This window comes from Pomacea canaliculata, linkage group LG7 (assembly GCF_003073045.1).
Source record: "Pomacea canaliculata isolate SZHN2017 linkage group LG7, ASM307304v1, whole genome shotgun sequence".
NCBI classification, from domain to species: domain Eukaryota; kingdom Metazoa; phylum Mollusca; class Gastropoda; order Architaenioglossa; family Ampullariidae; genus Pomacea; species Pomacea canaliculata.
Genome location: NC_037596.1, coordinates 3,386,922 through 3,401,915, shown reverse-complemented (window position 1 = coordinate 3,401,915; position 14,994 = coordinate 3,386,922). Strand labels below are relative to the sequence as shown.

Here is a 14,994-nt window from a genome sequence, read left to right as displayed (position 1 = left end):
CTATAAATATTGTTCTACTTATGATTGATCAGTAAACTGAATGTTAATCATTCTATCTTTGATTTGCTTATTGTATCAACCAATGTCCCATGCAAGTTAAATAGGTGTGTGTAATGTGTGTGGGTGTTTTAAAAGCGTCTGATCCTAACTTTCAAATATTCTTAATGAAAAAAGCAGATAACTCTGGTCTCTCATAAGAATGTTGAAGTAAACTGTCTCAAAAACTGTATGAAAAGAAATAATATTTAAAAAAATTAAGCAGTGAATCTTTCGGATAGATAAAAACAAGGCTTATAAACACATCTTTAAAAACTTTCACAAGTCTAATATTTAAAACCTAATATGAAAGGAAATAACCAACGTGTGACATATGCCTGTTGTACCGGAGTCATTTTTTATAACCTTTTCGTTTACTGTAAAATTATGCAGACTTTTCTTTCTTTTAATCGAATTTGATGCTAAGTGTGAAGTCAGTTTTCATTTAATTACACTCAATTCCTTTATATTGGCATAGTAATTATAAATATCTAATTTAGTGACAGACATCACCAGCTAATAATGTTTGTAGACGCTGCAGACTCCTAACAACATTAAAGTTCAATGTGTAGGTCACACATATTTACAGAGAAACAATTATTTCTGGTCTCTCAGACGAATTCTCTCTCTCTCTCACACACACACATTCACTGACGTACACATGTATGAACTAACCCACGTGCAGAAAACCATCCGTTGTAACTGTCGAACTTCATGACCAGTAAGATACCTACGCCTAATGATGATGAGGTACAGGCACTTTATTTCCTAGAGTAGAATAAAGAAGAACTTAGTCTTTTCGCACCTCGGTCATGATTGAAGTGTAATGATTTTTCTCCGGTGGCTGTATGTTAAACTTTCCCATAAAACATGCACACACACACACTCGCACGTCAACACACAAACATTTTTGTAATATAGAAATATATTTGTATTAAGTGAATTAAAATAGTAAAATTAATTAATTTATATTCACTTACAAAGAGGGGACAGGACACTAACGGGTACATGACGGTACAGACAGGTAAATTTCTCATCGGTTGCCATCTTCTCGTTCCCCGATGTCTGGGGCAAACGGTTAATCTTGACATCATCTACGCATATCCATAAACACGATCTATTATCGCTCTGTACATCATCTACACAATAAAACAGGATGTGGAGCTCACTTTACAAAGACGAAATGAGGGTTCAAAAAACGAGACGCAAACATATTGTAAGACTATTTGGTCTTTACAAGAAAACAAGCTTCGGATGACAAATCACATGTCTTTCGAATAAAATGTTCAATAATCTTCCATTTGCCTTAATTTAATTATACAAACACCTGTCACAGAGGGCAATAAGCCGCAAAGAGATATTCGAAAAATTCTTCTTCGGGAGAAAATTAAAAAACAGATTACCTTGTTTGGGACTGCCATTTCGTTTAATAGAAAATTGTAAGAGGATATATCTTTCCATAATGGGTTTAACTCTGTCGAGAAATTTTCGATTTTTTTAAAAATAAAATTATATGATGTTTATGGATTTGCATCGTTGTGTTATCTTAAATTGCATCCATGGTTTGTTCAAAATATTACAGAGACATCAAGGTAGTGTGTAAAACATTCGTGAATCTGATCAGTGAATTGTTTATCTTAACTCGTGGTGTCATCAATTATCTGTATGCTTTTCTTTGTTGTTCTCTGTCGTTATATGAGATAAAGAATCAAAGCTTTAAGTTATGCACAGATGCATAAATTTATTAGACTTCTGCAAGTACATTTATTTTTCTAACTGGACGAGAACTGTCGTTTTTAAATTGCTTCAACATCAATATATTGAATCACCAAAGTAACATTTAAGAATAGTTTTGATAGAAAGGCACTCCTTTACATGTTGTTATCATCTCCTTGTGACATGTCTACCCCATTATAGACAGGCTTTCGTTTGGTTGGCATGCAGACATTTTATATATTATATTAATCAGTCAGATAAATGTTTTGCCTTTAAATCACTCACAGCAGCCGCGAAAAAAATAAAACAAAAACTTGATTCCAAACTATTTCTCCAAAACTTCAATCTCATTCTGTTTAATCTTCTTTGTCTTCTCTTAGATTAAAATTTCCAGTCCTTCTCCAAAAGAAGACATTATCTGTTGTGATGGCCATGAAACTAAGAACAACTGTAATAATCATCATGGCTTTGGTGTGGCTGCAAGCAGCAGTTGTTGACGGGGTACGTAGCAAACTCTTATGTTTGAAACATTTTGTGAAAATAGTGATAAATGATAATTTCTTTTCAATATTCGGTGAGTTCAGCTGCTTTGTAGAATCATACACAATGTGATGACTTTTAAATACTAAGCATGAAACGGTGAAAAGCAGAACACTGATTATAAATGATATTGCTTCTTAATCAGTTTGCGACTTGTTTTTACTACCAACTGTGTGACTTGTCACCACACATAAACACACACAGACACACGCACAAACCCTCAAACAAACACACACAAACACTGGAAAGTTTCATTCTGTGTTACAATCTTAAGAGTTAAGATGAACAATTCACTGATTAGATTCACGAAAGTATTACACACTACCTTGATGTTTCCGTAAGTGTTGACGTGTCGTTATTAAAACAGACATTTCTATGCTCGTTATATACCTGAAAACAGAGAGAGTGAGCAAGAGAGATAAGGATATTTATTTTATTTTATTAATTTGCATTCATACACAGAGATTTTAATATTGTGAACAAACCTAGAAAGCAATTTAAGATAACACAGCGATGCCATTCCATAAACATAATGATATTTTTTTTTAATCTAAATTTCTCGACAGAATTAAACTCATTAAGGAAAGATATATCCTTTTACAATTTTCTATTAAACGAAATGGCAGTCCCAAACAAGGTAATCTGTTTTTTAATTTTCTCCCGAAGAAGAATTTTTCGAATATCTCTTTGCGGCTTATTACCCTCTGTGACAGCTGCTGATATAATTAAATTAAGGCAAATGGAAGATTATTGAACATTTCATTGCACACGCATGTGATTTATCATTTGTTGAGTAGATGATGTACAGAGCGATAATAGATCGTCTTTATGGACATTCGCAGATGATGTCAAGATGGTCAAGCTGTCCCTAACATCGGAGCACGGGAAGCTTGCAACCGACGAGAAGTTTACCTGTCTGTACCGTCATGTACCCGTTTGTGTCCTGTCCACTCCTGCTGTGTCCCCTTAAATCAACCTTACTATCATGACTCACTTAACACAAATATATTTGTATATGAGAATGATGTGTCTGTGTGTGAACAAGTGCGAGTGTTGGTGTGTGTGTGGAAAAGTTAAACATGCAGCAAGCAAAAAAAATCATTTCACTTCAGTCAGTACCTGTACCGCATCATCATTAAGGGTAGTTATCTTACTGATTATGAAACTTGATACTTACAACGGTTGGTTTCGGGCACGTGGGTTAGTTCATACATGTGTACGTGAGTAGGTGTGAGAGAGAGAAAGAAATCGTGTGAGAGAGGAGAAATGATCATTTCTCCGTATTTATGTTTTACTTACACACTGATCTTTAATGTTCTTAAGAGCCTCCAGCGTCTACAAACATTATTACCTAGTGTCGTCTGTCGCGGAAAGTAGATATTTATAATTACTATGCCATCATAAATAAATTGAGTGTAATTAAAAGAAAACTGACTTTACACTTAGCATCAAATTCGCTTAAAAGAAAGAATAGTCTTCATAATTTTACAGCAAACGAAAAGGTTATAAAAAAATGAGTCCGGAACAATGGGCATATGTCACACGTTGGTTGTTTTCCTTATATACTAGGTTTCAAATATTAGACTTGTGAAAATTTGTAAATCTCTGTTTAGAATTGTTGTTTTTATCTATCCGAAAGCTGCACAACTTAATTCTTTTAAAATATTATTTCTTTTTATACAGTTTCTGAGCCAGTTTGCTTCCATCTTCTTATGAGAGACCAGAGTTATCTGTTTTTTTCATTTAGAATATTTCGAAAGTTAGGATCAGACGCTTTTAAGACACCCACACACATGATTCACACTTATTTTACTTGCCATGGACATTGGTTGATACAATAAGCAAAGCAAAGACAGAAAGTAACTTTCAGTTTACTGATCAATCATAAGTAGAACAATCATTATAGTTTCAGAATTTTTGGGTACAATCCACTCGGCATTTAACCTTTGTCGTTAAAGCTTGTATCCCTGAAACACTTTAAAGTCCTCGTCAATTCGAGACCACTGCAACAACAAAAATAAAAACAAAATCAAAAAAAAAAATAAAATGATGTAACACAATGTCGAGTTGTTCCTGACAATAACTATACTCACAACTAGTGCAAGCATTACACTTTTTAAACAAAATGTACACAACACATTGTTGATAACTTAGCTCAAACTTGTTACTCTGATACAATGACAGCAAGATTAGGAAATGTTTTCTCCTTGTATATTAATTTTGATTAATTAATCAGAAGTTTTAGACAATGAATGATTGTTCATTTCTTTAGGGTATTAGAGAGAGCTCGTATATGTTTTTAAAGGGTTCCTAAAAAAGACCTATTACAACATATTATTTAGTGTCAATAACTTATTCAAAAGACAAACGTCTACATTGGTGTATAGCTACACGTAGAGGTATCTTTATATAGTAAAACACATTTGTACATACATCTTATACTTATGCATCGAGAATTTTTACAGTCCGTTCTCTTTCTTCAAAATATATCACATCGGCTTCATATGATCCAGCGATAATGGTTGATGAAAATAGACAAAACAAAAGTAAAGGTGGATTAACGTTCAGCTTACTGATTGATTATCTCCTTTAATGGTATGCAGGACTTAGACATATCTGGACACCATCAGGGTCTGTCCTGCAGATGTCCCCTTTGTCCATGCATCTATTACCCACACTAGGAACTATCACGCATACCGAATTTGAGCAACACGGTGGTGAGTAACTGTCACATAAGTTCTTGTTTGCATTGCACTAGAACAAAAACAAACGTACAACAATGAAAACATAACTCAACAAGTTCAGTCACAATACATTGTCATTTTATGTAGTGTTTGCTTAACTTCTATCAGTAAATGAAAATATTATCACTCCACTGTAGACCAGTCTAACTGCTAAGTGCTGGTGAGTGAAGTCAACAGACGCAAATACTTCAGACAGTGTCACAGTATATAAAAGCTTATCTAACATCCTTGTGATCATCACAGGCATTACTAAGACATGTTTTTTCTTGCAACGTCACTTGCCACAAAATTACCTTTTCTTTTTCCCGTAGAAATAAAATGTACTATTAAAGCATGAACGCTAGATTCTAAAAAAACGAAATTATGGTGGGTTTTTATTACACAGACATGTATAAATGGGATAAAAATTAAATTGAAGAGTAAAACACAGAATAAAGTGTCTACTGTGTGCGTGTGTTTGTGTTTGTATGTGTGATTGGAAGTCACACAGGTCGTAGTAAAAACATGTCGCAAACATTGAAAAGAAATTATCATTTATCACTATTTTCACAAAATGTTTCAAACATAAGAGTTTGCTACGTACCCCGTCAACAACTGCTGCTTGCAGCCACACCAAAGGCATGATGATTATTACAGTTGTTCTGAGTTTCATGGCCATCACAACAGATAATGTCTTCTTTTGGAGAAGGACTGGAAATTTTAAACTAAGAGAAGACAAACAAAATAAAACTTTGATTCGTTATCTCATGGAACGACAGACAACAACAACCAAAAGCATACAGATAATTGATGACATGACGACATAAGGTAAACAAGTCACTGATTAGACTCACAAAAGTATTGAACGCTACCTTGATGTCTCCGTAAGTGTTGACGTGTCGTTATTAAAAACAGACATTTCCAGTGCTCGTTATATACCTGAAAAAAGAGAAAGTGAGCAAGAGAGAAGGATATTCATTTTATTTTATTCATTTGCTTTCGGACTCAGACATTTTAATATTTTAAACAAACCATGAATGCAATTTAATATAACACAGTGATGCCAATCCATAAATATCAGGAAATTTTATACTTAAATAAATCGAAAATTTCTCGACAGAATTAAACTCATTATGGAAACATATATCCTCTTACAAATTTCTATTAAACGAAATGGCAGTCTCCAACAAAGCAGTCAGTTTTTGATAGAACTTTTATTTTTTAAAATGTCCTTTAAGCTTATTGCCCACTCTGACAGGTGTTTATATAATTAAATTAAGACAAATAGAAAATTAATTAACATTTCATTTAAAACGCATGTGATTTTTCATCGACAGATTGCTTTCTTGTAAAGACGAAAGCTTTTTTCAATCTGTTTCCTTCTCATTTTTTGAACCCTGAACCATGACCAACGTGCTACCTGACTAAGTTCTTCGCAATTCTACTCTAGGAAATTAAGTACCTGTACCGCATTGTAACGATTCGCGATGTATGCGGATGTAATTTTTTTATTCTAATTTTGTTCTAAGTTTGTTGTCTGTAATACCAGGGGAGAGAAGTAACGCGAATGCTGACGCAATCCCCACGCGGATTATTTCACGTCATACGATGTGTTTTGACGTAGGGAAAGTTGTCATAGGCGTAACTACTGCGACTGCAGGTGGGAGCCATGGCGACTACACGGTACAGAGATTATGATTGGTCGGCATGGGCCCTACGAAGGATCGCTAAGCAGTCGTCCTAGTTACCGCGTTGCTAATGGCCTGATTGGTCAACAGAAGTAGAGGAGCGAGTTAAGTTTGGAAACGAATGTTGCCCTGGACAGTCAGAGACGAGCAGCTTGAGGACTAAGACCTCCAAAGTGTAGCGCGACATTGTTAACGGACGCCAACGTTCATCCTCATCAGAGGTGGAGCTGAATCATCGTCTTGTCTGCTGAGGAGCAGTGTAGTGTCTATATTGGTATGAGAGGGTGTACTGCGGGGGATATGTGTTGTGGACAGACTTACGAAGTTTTAGCATCACATTACAACGTAGTCTAAAACATATCTACAGAAGGGTAGACCTGAACGACACCTTCCTACCGACGAGGAGTATGGCGACTACACCAACACAAGGTACAGCGGGTGTTGCCTTGAACTTCGAGCATTTTGATCTCCAGCTTTAGCGTTACGCTCGTTTGGATATAACCTAGATATAATTGACCGGACAACAGACTGTACCAACGATACACCATCTTAGCGATGTCTCATTCGTCCGTCGGACTTCTGCACCTATAGTGTGTGTGTGTAGACAGTAGGCAATAGAACAGTTTTATTATCTTCTTTCTCATTTCATTACCATTTTTTTAATAAAAAAGAAACACTAAATGTGTTAATTGTTGGCCGTACTTTTTTTGTTTAAAAATATGGAAGAGTGCAAAGTTTACAGGTTTACAGGCTATCGCATACATTCGTAACGCACTCTCCTCAAAGCGTTACACGCATCATCATTCAAGGGATACTCAAGGCTTGTGATAAGGCTGTGGCGACGGTCAAACGTTTCAAAAGTATATTTAGTTACAATGACAGACCACGAGAGCAATACAGGAGAAATAAATGATTCGTTTCTCACTTAATTACCACTTATTAGCTTATTTCGGTTGCCGATGTTTATAAAAAGTGAAAAATATCCAGTGAAATTGACCCTTGTGTCCTTCCGCCGAGTAACCACGATAGCTTCCCGAGATGGTCAAGCAGACGAGTCTTATTGTGACGTCAGAGTCTTGTTGTGACGTCAGTCTCTGACAGGAAGTGTCTGTATCATTGCGAAGATTTGACGTTTGTATATTCTATGACGCACTCTGTGTGTAAGGCTTGTAAGGCTCTGTCTTTCGGAAACTGATGAAAAGACAATTTTGAATCTTTTCTCATCTGTTCCTGACAGTCGGGTGCAGCACATTCTCGAGGCATGGTTCTCACTATGGAAACCCCACGTCATAGGGTCACGTGACGGAGAACGAGACTTCGTGAAAGCAAAAAAAGAGTCCCGTGTCATTTCTCTTATTAAACACAACATTCTACTAAAATTCTTCAACGTTTTCCACATGAACACACATATAAATAGACGAGATTCAAATTTATCCTACTCTTTACGCGATTCTAAGCAGTTTTATTTTACCTTTAGAATCCCTTTAAGCGTTGCTATCTTACTGGTCATGAAGTTCTCATACATTTTAGACTGTTTTTCAGTCACTTGTCGTGGTGACAAACATAGTGTCGAGGTGTGAAGGGAGAAAATGATTTTATTTTCGAGCATTTTTATTTGAGAATATTGTAAATATTGTTTCTGTCCACATAATGATCAACCATTTGCTAACCATTTGTAGTGATCCTTTTTTCAGATGCCACACATATAAATTCTTTATTTAGTAAATAACACTACAAAGTAAATAATAAATTATAAAAGCTTAATTCTAAAATGAACATTGGATTTCTTTTCAGAAAATCAATTTCTCCTTATGACATTGGAAATTAACAGATGGACATAATATATAGCAGATGCTGCTGGTGGAATATGAGTGAATATTTTATTTCATTAAATTTGTGGTGACATCTATCACAAACGTCCATTCACACGTTTAAGGTAATTATCAGGAGGTCAAAGAGAAATTCTACCTGAGGCAAATTTTAAAATGGATTGTTCAATAAATGTGTTCGTCTCTAGCAGTCGAATGAAACTCAATGTGTTATTACCTTTTCCTTTTTACCGTTTTTAAATCAAAAATTATCAGACGATAAGTCAGCTTCATATGGTCGAGAAATTTTAATATTATTTGTTGAATTCAACATCTTTTATACACAAAAGGAATGAGATTTGGCCACTTGATACTTTCCTGTAATTGCGCCAGATTTTTGAAGAAAATTGTCATAAGCTTTAGTCAGACAATGCAAATGAATTAAAGAGAATCCCTCTTTCTCTCTCTTTCTAGTTGATGGTGTAGAACGAGTTTCTTCACAAATGCCTATTGCACACTTGCCTACACGTTGTTTATTTTCCTTTCATACTAGGTTTTAAGTACAGTGGTACCTCGACATACGAGTGCCCTGACATACGAGTGTTTTGAGATACGAGCCGCCGAGCGAGCGATATTTTGCTTCGAGATAAGAGCAAGATTTGAGATACGAGGAATCGCACACTACACCGCTGCACACGACCCCAACATGCGGTGCGGATGTTGGGGTCGTGTGCAGCGTCTAACAGTTTCTCCCACCTCAGACTAGACCTCAGTCTGTGTTGTGTGCTTGTTTCCCTCGTTTTCGAAGCATTTTTGATAAGTTGGGTTCGCGTTTTTTTGCTTTTTGTACATTTACAAAACATTATCACATTTATTTTTATAACCATGGGTCCGAAGAAGAAGATGATGTCTATTGAATTAAAGCGCGAAATCGTAGAAAAACATGAGCAAGGTGTGCGAGTAACTGACTTGGCGAGGATGTACGGGTGTAGCACATCAATGATATGTTCTGAGCTTAAACAGGAGTTGATAAAGGGTACAAACGCCAGCTAGGGGCGTTACAATAATTTTAAAGCTCCGGACTTCTCTCCATGAAAAGATGGAGAAACTATTGACTGTGTGGGTGACAGAGAAGCAGCTCAAAGGAGACACCTTAACACAAAGCATCATGTGTGAGAAGGCACGAGCGATTACGGTGATTTGCTGAAGCAGATCCCACACACTTCCACAAACGAAGAATTTAATATGTTTTTATAGAATATGTATTCGTTATTCATAAATAAATGTTTCTTCTTGCAAATACACTTTTTCTTATTCAAAAACACTTAACAAAAACAACTGAGGTGGTGTTTTGGGAGCTGGAACGGATTAATGGCATTTCAATTAATCTCAATGGGGAAAATTGCTTTGAGATACGAGCAATTTGACATACGAGCAAGGTTACGGAACGAATTAAACTCGTATGTCGAGGTACCACTGTATTAGACTTGTGAAAAGTTTTAAAGCTGTGTTTATAAGCTTTGTTTTTATCGGTCAGAAAGATGCACTACTTAATTCTTTTAAAATATTATTTCTTTTTATACTGTTTTTGAGCCTGTTTGCTTCCACCTTCTAATGAGAGACCAGAGTTATCTGTTTTTTCATTTAGAATAGTTGAAAAGTAAGGATCAGATGCTTTTAGAACACACACACACATAATACTCACTTATTTTACTTTCCATGGACATTAGTTGATTAATAAACAAATAAATAATAATATAATAATAAATAAACAAAGCAAAGACAGAAAGTAACTTTCAGTTTACTCATCAATCTTCAGTAGAACAATATTTATAGTTTCAGAATTTTAGGGTACAATCCACTCGGCTTTTAACCTTTGTCGTGACAGCTTGTATCCCTGAAACATTTTGAAGTCCTCGTCAATTCGAGACCACTGCAACAACAACAAAAAAAAATCAAAAAATCAAAAATCAAGTGATGTAACATAATGTCGACTTGTTCTTGACAATAACTATACGCACGACTAGTGCAAGCATTACACGTTTTCAACAAAATTTACACAACACATTGTTGATAACTTAGCTTACGCTGTTTACTCTGATACAATGACTACAAGATTAGGAAATGTTTTCTCCTTGTCACCTAATTTTGATTAATTAATCAGAAGTTTTAGACAATGAATGATTCTTGATTTCTTTATGGTATAAGAGAGAGCTCGTGTATGTTTTTAATGGGTTTCTAAAAAACACCTCTTACAACATATTATTTAGTATCAATAACTTGTAAAAAACAAACTTCTACATTGATGTATAGCTACACGTACACGTATCTTCATTTAGTACCACAATCGTTTGTAATACTACATATACACCTTTTATTTACATCGTATACTTATGCATCGTGAATTTTTACAGTTTGTTCTCTTTCTTCGAAATATGTCACATCGGGTTCATACGATCCAGCGATAATGGTTGATGAAAATAGACCAAAAAAATGTAAAGGTGGATTAACTTTCAGCTTACTGATTGATAATCTCCTTTTACGTTATCATGCAGGCTTTAGACAAGTCTGGACACCTCCAGGCCCTGTCGAGCAGATGTCCCCTCTGTCCTTGCATCTATTACCCAGATGAGGAACACTCACGCAGAGCGAATTTGAGAAACACGGATATGTATTGTAAACGGAACACTTATCATCGTTTTGAATGCACTAGAACAAAAACAAACAAACAACAATGACAACATTACTGAACAAGTACAGTCACAATACATTATCATCTTATGTAGTGTTTGGTTAAGTGCATAAGTAAATGAAATATTTTCACTCCACTGTAGACCAGTGTAACTGCTAAGACTTCTTAGTGCTCGTGCTGGTGGGTGAAGACAACAGACGCAAATACTTCAGACAGTGTCACAGTAAATAAAAGCTTATCTAACATCCTTGTGATCACCACAGGCCAACATTAAGGTTCTGTACTCACTTCTGTCCTGTGCTGTCTGTACCCATGACAGTGTCCTCTATCATAAATTCATTTATAAAATGAAGCATACCATCGTTACTATGGTAACAAATCTCAGGAAGAACAACGATGAGTTTGCCTATCACCAAGAGGTGGATCACCTGTTGGCATTGTTACGTGCAAACAGTCGACATCTCAACATCTATAAGAAAATGCGATGGTGCTGGACTCGGCCTGGGAAAAACCTCTAAATGTGAAGACAACAGAGCAGGCTCTTATATTCAATAGCTTAGTTTTGCTGCTCATCTTTTACAGTCAGGTATAGACACATCAAAGGTAGAAAATTACTGACATGTTTTTCTTCCAACGTCCATTGCCTAAAAAAAATAGATTTTCTGTTCACGTAGAAATCAAAGGTAGGTTTAAAGCATAAAAGCTAGGTTTAAAAAAAACAAAACAAAATGAAGTCGGTCTTTTTTGAAAAAGAAATAAAAAAAATAAAATGAAATTTAAACTAAACATTAAAGCACAGTATGAATCTTTGCTAGTGATGGTGTGTGTGTTTGTGTGAATGTGTGTGTGTTTGTTTGTGTGTGTGTTTGCAAGTCACACAGCTTGTAAAAAGAAGTCGCAAACTGATCAAAGGTCAATATTGTATATTCAGGGCTTCTGTTCACGCAAAAGTTCGGAGAACCCCTTCAATTTTCGTCAATGGGGTCCCAGGGGACCCCTTCAAATTTAGGCGAAGAACAGATATAAAATTGGGAAGGGTAGTGTCTGACATCGTAGCTCAATCTTTTGTCGTCGTCTGCTACAAGGTGTGAGTTACTTCCCTTGCACTGAGGTTTTTTCCCTTACTGGGAAGAGTTCCAAGATGTCGTTGACAGCGTGGTTAGAATCATCGTCTCAGAAACGGAAAGAAAGTGAGCACCGCAAGTACAGTGAGCTCATAAGCTCATCACAGATGCTTGCACACTCTTCATGGCACAGAAATCTCGCCGTTTCTGACTAGACATTACAGTGCTTTGTGTGCACTGAAAGGCAGTTCAGCAAAGTATAGTTAATTTGTTGATTTTTTTGCACATTGTAAAGGGACCCCTTAGAGGTAATCTGGGACCCCTTAGAAATCTGAAGAAGGGGTCCCTGGGACCCCAAAGAATTTTACCTTAGCAGAAGCCCTGTATAGTAAGTAATATGCTTCGATACGCTTCGTGCTAGGTATTTTGAAGTCATCACATTGTGTATAATACTTCAAAGCAGTTGAATTCACCGAATATTGAAAACAAATCATTTATCACTATTTTCAAAAAATGTTTCAAACATAAGAGTTTACTACGTACCCCGTCAACAACTGCTGCTTGCAGCCACACCAAAGCCATGATGATTATTACAGTTGTTCTTAGTTTCATGGTCATCACAACAGATAATGTCTTCTTTTGGAGAAGGACTGGAAATTTTAATCTAAGAGAAGACAAAGAAGATTAAACAGAATGAGATTGAATTTGTAGAGAAATAGTTTGGAATGGTGTTTTTGTTTTATTTTTGTCGCAGCTGCTGTCAGTGATTTAGAGGCAAAACGTGTATCTGACTGTTTAATGTAATATATACACTGTCTTTGTATGCCAACAAAACTAAATCCTGTTTGCAATGAGAAGACATTTCATCGGACGATGAAGTCAAATGATACACCATCTGAATTTGAGTAAAAACATGAAGATGCAAACAAATACCAGTTGCCATATGGTAGACATTTCACTAGCAGATAAAAACAACAAGTCAAGAAATGCCTTTCTATCACAAACTATAGTTGAATGTTACTCTAATAATTCAATAGAGCTGATATTAAAGCTATTAAAAACGACTGTTCTTATCCGGTTACAAATTAAGTATATTTTCAGAAGTATAATAAGATTATATATCTCTGCAAAATCTAAAGCTTTGATTCGTTATCTCATTTAATGAAAGAGAACAACATAAAAAAGCTTAAAGATAATTGATGACATAACGCATTAAGATAAACAATTTACTGATTAGATTGACGAAAGTATTGCACACTACCTTGATGTCTCCGTAAGTGTTGAGTTGTCGCTATTAAAACAGACAATTCTAGTGCTAGTTATATACATGAGAGAGAACAACAATAAAAAAATTAAATTAATTTTATTAATTTGCTTTACTACACTGAAATTTTATTATTTTGAACAAATCTTGGATGCAATTTAAGATAAAACAGCGAGCCCAGTCCTTAATATCATAAAACTTTATACTTAAATGAATTGAAAAATTCTCGATAGAATAAAACTAATTATGGAAATATATATACTCTTACAATTTTCTGTTAAACATCTTGTTTTGTAACCCTCATTTAGTCTTTGTAAAGGTACCTCCACATTCTGTTTTATTGTGTAGATGATGTACAGATCGATAATAGATCGTCTTTATGGACATACGCAGATGATGTCAAGATGGTCAAGCTGTCCCTAACATCGGACACGGGAAGCTGGCAACCGACGAGAAGTTTACCTGTCTGTACCGTCATGTACAACGTTTATGTCTTGTGACCTCCCAGTGTGTCCCCTTAAAATGACCTGACTGATATGATTCAATTTTATACAAATATAATTGTATATGAAAACGATGTGTGTTTGTGTGTACGTGTGGTGTGTGTGTGCTATGGAAAAGTACTAGTTAAGCATCAGGCAAGTAGAGAAAAATCATTTCACTTCAGTCATGACCAAGGTGCAACCAGACTAAGTTCTTCCCAATTCTACTCTAGGAAATAAAGTACCTGTACCTCATCATCATTAAGCGTAGGTACCTTACTGGTCATGAAGTTCGACAGTTACAACGGTTGGTTTCGGGCACGTGGGTTAGTTCATACATGTGTACGTCAGTGTGTGTGTGTGAGAGAAAGAGAAAGCGGGGAGAATTCGTCTGAGAGACCAGAAATAATCGTTTCTCTGTAATTATGTGTGACCTACACATTGAACTTTAATGTTGTTAAGAGCGTGCAGCGTCTACAAACACTATTAGCTGGTGATGTCTGTCGCTAAAATTAGATATTAATAATTATTTGCCATCATAAAGAAATTGAGTGTAATTAAATTAAAACTGCCTTTGCACTTAACATTAAATTCGCTTAAAAGAAAGAATAGTCTGCATAACTTTACAGTTAAGGAAAAAATAACTCCGGTACAATGGGCATATGTCACACGTTGGTTATTTTCCTTTCATATTAGGTTTTAAATATTAGACTTGAGAAAAATTTTAAACCTGTGTTTAGAATTGTTGTTTTTACCTATCCGAAAGCTGCACAACTTAATTTTTTTAATATTATTTCTTTTTTATATAGTTTTTGAGCCAGTTTTCTTCCACCTTCTTATGAGAGACCAGAGTTATCTGGGGTTTTTTTTCAGAATATTTGAAAAGTTAGGATCAGACGCTTTTAAAACACCCACACACATGACTCACACTTATTTTACTTGCCATGGACATTGGTTGATACAATAAGCAAAGCAAAGATA

The 14,994-nt window shown here is 35.5% G+C and overlaps 1 long non-coding RNA gene across 1 annotated transcript; it reads right to left on the bottom strand.

Annotated features, from left to right (window-relative positions):
* Nucleotides 1-4,053: 4,053 nt before the first annotated feature.
* Nucleotides 4,054-5,654, bottom strand: LOC112567834. The gene is made up of 3 exons (XR_003099910.1): nt 5,620-5,654; nt 4,866-5,046; nt 4,054-4,295 (listed from the first exon to the last, which is right to left on the bottom strand). It is a non-coding gene; the product is annotated as an uncharacterized LOC112567834 (long non-coding RNA).
* Between the last annotated feature and the right edge of the window lie 9,340 nt (nt 5,655-14,994).